This window comes from Pinus tabuliformis, chromosome 9 (genome assembly GCF_031772625.1).
Source record: "Pinus tabuliformis cultivar Carrire ecotype Pingquan chromosome 9, CPIR1, whole genome shotgun sequence".
Lineage (NCBI taxonomy): Eukaryota > Viridiplantae > Streptophyta > Pinopsida > Pinales > Pinaceae > Pinus > Pinus tabuliformis.
Window position 1 is genome coordinate 1,879,431,389 of NC_142307.1, and position 5,364 is coordinate 1,879,436,752.

The following is a 5,364-nucleotide window of genomic DNA, read 5'->3' on the forward strand; positions in this document are numbered from 1 at the left end:
GGGGTGATCTTTCTATATTGATATCTGGTCTTTTGGATACTAGCGCATCCCTCTTGAAATAATCGCACTGATTTGTCCTTTACCCTGCATTCCCTTCACCTCTGTAAGTTGCGTCTTCGAATTCTTGGTCTTCTGCCGGTTTTTGAGCGGGTTTTCAGGAGGGTTATACACGTCTTTTTTTTCAATTCTTTTCGAGCGAGTTGTTTGAAGGGAAGGGATATTCTCAATCCTTGCTCCGGTCAAAGGGCCATTTCTCTCTTAGAACACATGAATGGCCCAGCAAGTCCTTTTACAGCTACAATATCAGTGAACCTCTACATCCGGCAAGATAAGACTGGTACAAGGCACATCATTTGTCAGCAGATATGCAGGGTTCTTCTGATCAGCCCACCCAATTTTTGCTGCAGTCTGCCGGAGCAGGAGGAGATGGGTTTATTCCAAGACTTAAAGTAGAGCGAGCCAAAAATAAGCGTGCTCAAAAGCACATAAAGGCTTTGACAACAATGAAGGAACTAACACTAGGTCAGGATGTCAATTTGGACAGGGTAGAATCGGGTAGAATCCCTATCTAAGAGAGCATTAGTGGGTAGGCTCAACTATATCTCAATAACCCATGACCAACTCCTAGACTGGGTAAGAAAGACTTGGAAGCCGCTCGTAGGCTATACCCCTATAGTAAACATTTTTGGTCAACAAATGGCTGCATTTTTATTTTGTGTCTGAGAGCTATCTGGAACAGATTCTGGCTGAAACCTAGGTCATCGGATGGGGCTCGCTCTGGCTACAACGATGGCACACGGCCTTCTGCCAACTAACTGAACTCCAGCCGCAAAAACATTTATGGGTAATGCTGCCAGGCTTCTCTCTTGAGTAATGGTCTAAAGAAATTCTCATCAGAGTGGCCAACTCCTTGGGAAACTTCGTCTACCTGGAAGAGGCTTCTTTACTAGCTGCAGATAAGCGCGTAGGTTGCGTTCTCGTCGATATGGACACTTCTGAAGGTTTGCCAGAGTCTTTGAAAATTCTTTGCGGTGAGAAAGAAATCGTCCAGCCATTAGACTACTAGAAAATCCCGTTCAGCTGCGCGGATGAAACTATTCGACCCGATGCCAAATGAAACGATGAAACTATTCGACCCGATGCCAAATGAAACGCCCAAACCTTTTGGGCAACCCCTTTGAATCAACGATCAACGGCTGAAATTGTTGCAATCGTCTAACATATAATCGTGTGGGTTACAAGATGGCAGGTAGACAGAAAAGGGAGTTGATTTCAGAGGGAAACGCCTTACGGCGTAATTAATTAATTAATTAATAATTTAACTAATTTCAACATTTTATATTGGATGTGACAATTAAATTGAGTGGGAAAATTAAAATAATTGCAGACACCAATTATTTTTTTACATATAATATATTATTATTATTACAGTGTATTTTCGGATTATTTAAATTCATTTTTTTCACAGCGAAAACATGGCTCTATTTATCTAGATTTTCGTATAATAGTGAATGTTTGGTGGTGAATGTAGGTAAAATGGGCACTTGTAGTTATTGAATTGTTTTTTTATACATACAAGTGACATATATATTGTCCAAAGATAAATATTTTAATTAAATATTAAAATATTATATTTTAATATTAAAAAAAAAATTAAAACTAAAAATATAATCTATAAACATTAAAAAAACATACACTTAAAAAACTTAAATTTAATATATCAATTATTGTTTACTTGATTATAAAAACTAAATTATTGTTTACTTGATTATAAAAACTAAATTACAAGTTTCTCCAATTTTAAATTCCTATCGGTATCTATATCTCCATACCCGGTATCTATATCTCCATACCCTGTACCTTTTGAATCAATTGCTAGTAAAATGTAGTATTACTTTTTGATAAGGGTATACAGCCATCAACCATCTCACTTATAAGTAAGTCCGTGCAGATTAGTGAGATACCACTCATCAAGAGTTGCAAAAAGCATATCGACGTCACACAGCATTATATCTTCTTCTTAATCGTGCGCACTGTGAGGGTTGATCAACCATAAAATTACAACAAGAAGCGGTGGGAACATCTTCACAAGATTTCTGCCTTCACAACACACGTCGAATGCCGATTGTATCCAAAGAATTAGGATTACTTCAAATAGCGAGTAATTGGGTCTGAATTGGCACGTTTGGAGTTTTAGCCTTTCATTTCCTTTCTCGACGTATTCCCTTCGCCGCGTACTGTGGCCAGGCGGCCTTTGGGTGTTGATAGAGTCATTTGTCCTCACAATTCTGACTCTCGAGTAACTATTCAACAGAATCTTGTTCTTCTGAAGGGGCGGAGATGAAATGGGATCCCAGAGTTTCATCTCTCTTAAAAAGAAAAAAGACCACCCTTCATTTCATTTCGGAATACGCATTCATTTCCAGTTCTTGTTCTTCGGTAGGAAGTGACGGTTGCTACCTTTCTTTTGCAACGTGTTCTTTTTCTGTCGTTAGGTGTGCAACCATACAGTTCCCTTTTCTGGTTTTCAGTTTTATACTTGGAAATTACAAAGCATCGGGTTTAATTTGAACTAATGGGGTATTTTTATGCAGAAATGAGCTCTGCGGTTGAATTTGTACTGTGGCATATAGTGGTGATTATGTGTTCAGTGGCATGGGCTAGTGCAGGGGCTCACTTCTCCTCCTTACCTAATACTATGGAAGTCATAGCAACCATCAATTCATTAACAACAACAGTGCCCAACGGTAACAAGCATTAACTTCATCTAAATCATTATCAAGGAAAACTTCAGAAGAAATCTAAAGGATATCTTTGTTGTAAATTATGGAACCTAATTAAAAGATGTTGTGAATTAGTGTGTCTAATTTAAAGACTTTGAACTGGAAAAACACTGAATACAACCATTTTACCTCACAGGCTTTTTATTCAAATTATTATACTCACTTTGTTAGATACTTAGTTTTAAAAGCTCTCAACTAAGGTTTAATATTGCAGCGGCCATGGCAGGGAGAGACTAGCTGGTGGTATCATGCTGGGTAAAAGAATTATCATCATCATTGGTGGATTCAGAATACAAGACTCTGAAGGTTAAGCTGTGCTTCGTTCCAGTGAGTCAAGTGGACAGACAATGGAGGAAGACTGACGACGATCCGAAGAAGGATAAGACGTGCCAGTTTGGTATGAGTGAACAACCCTATAATTCAAATATCAAGATAAACAGCCATCAAATGGACTGTGGAGAGGGACGTGCCTAAAGGAATTAACTTCGTGAGAGCATACGCATTGAATGCGTTGGGGAATGAAGTGGCACACGGGCAGACCAGCAACCTGTTCATGATGGAGGCAATCTCTGGGAGGCATGCTTCCCTTGACATCGCCACCGTTATTTGCTCTGCTTTCGCCATTGTATTTCTCCTTGGGTTTTTCATTGTGGAAAAATGGAGTGCCAAGAAAGCTGCGTTGCAGAAGAAATAAAAGGAACACTGTCTCAATAAATGCAGAAGAAGGTAGACCAAGGAGAACAGATACAATGGACAATAGACCTTCGCTCATGTCATTCGGAAAAGCACTAACCTACAATAGGACAAACTTTGTGTATAAATCCGAGCAAGCATTCAATGCATGCTCATAATGCTGTTGTGTTCTCATATTTTTCTGCATTGTAGAAAAATATATTTATACAAAATGTATTGATGCCGTTTTTCATTAACATTTCAGTGAGGTATTTATAATTTTATATTCAGCGACAGTCGAAGAGTTGTCTGTCGCCTGTTTTTTGGTTCAAGTAATTTTAAAGAAAATTAAAAGATGTTTGACGATTCTAGCAAATCGATTATGTTATATAAATTACTATATTAACTTAAAAAAATTATATTAAATATTTATCTAAAATTATAACAAAAAATTATGAAGATAGATTGAGAAATTACAACATAATAATATTAATAATTTTTTTTTTTTAAAACTTAATTTTTAATTGATTTATTTTTAATAAAATAAGAGTTTTTTTTCCTCCCCACTAACAGTATCTAATGATAATGGTAGAATACATGGAAAATACATTTAGACACATTTTATTGTATGCGTCTTCCTTTCCTTTTTAAGATATTATAGTTGTACATGTATTCCATGGGAAGTAGTCTCTCACATCATAAATTTGACTTACCTATATATAACTTAATCGGCATATAGATTGGTTTCTAGATAGTTATATAATCTAAATTACACAATAATACATGATTTATTAAATATAAGTCTAGATCCATCTTAACTTTGAGCATATCATGAATCGAGAGAAATCAAATCCCTACATGTGCAAGTTTTTCCTCAAATTTTAATCCCTATCAATGCATCATAGATCCATAATTAAGATGGATCTATGTTGGCTCTTAATACTCCACATGTGAGCTCCATGTTCATCATGAACGAAATGACATATCTCCCTCATATTAAGCAACACATCATTGAAATGCTTTAACTACCATATATTAAGAGTGTTCAAATCCCTAGAGGTGCATCCTCAATTTTCGGTTTTGTGAAGCCCCCTTACTTGGGGCCTCAAGCTTATACAAAAAAGGGTGTTTGTTTCATCTCTAGTGTGTATATATATATATATATATATATTCCCTTGGGAAAAATCGTAATTTTCATTAGAGAAGAAAATTACATGCTGTATATGCAGATTGCATATGCTGTAGAAGAACCAAGGTGTCTATCAAAACTTAAGGAAAGACCAAAAAATCAGTAACAGGTGCCTTAATCTGCGCAGGGAGGCACTATTGCTAGATGAACAAAATTTTTTAATCAAAATTGCTCTTGTCAAAGAGTACTTGTCTGTTATGAGTTTGGTAATTTGATGCGACGATGAATATTTATAGATGATAACTTATGATAAAAAGACATGTTCCAGGCTTCCCATAAGCCCTTTAGACTAGAGCATCTATATACGGCCGGTGGTGGAACTAGTAATGGTGCCTGTCCCTCTGTTCTTGGATCAGCCAGATGTCTGGAGGCCTGTCCGCAGGTTCTTTGGATAGAGAATCGGTGACTGAGTTTCTTTCCCTGTAGATGTGAGAGCATACAAAGGAGTCAAAAAAAGTGATGAGACGATGAGCCTCATCCAGAATCGGTCTCAGAGTAAAAACTGAACAAGAGGATTTTTTGTTTGACCAGTCACAGAGTACTTTTGAATCACCAAATAACTGAAGAGCTCTACAATGTTTTCCCAGTGCAAATTGGATGAGGAATTTGGTTGAGGATAGTTCTGCAAAGTTATTTGTGCCTCTTCCCAAGCCCATTTGTAGTTTTGAAGTAATGGGAGTCTAATAAGAACAATAAGGCTCCTCCCCCACAGCCTTGCTC

General features: G+C 37.0%; 1 pseudogene; it reads left to right on the plus strand.

The window, feature by feature from the left end:
- Nucleotides 1-2,596: 2,596 nt before the first annotated feature.
- LOC149156416 (high-affinity nitrate transporter 3.1-like) lies at nt 2,597-3,477 on the plus strand (annotated as a pseudogene).
- The last annotated feature ends 1,887 nt before the right edge of the window (nt 3,478-5,364 follow it).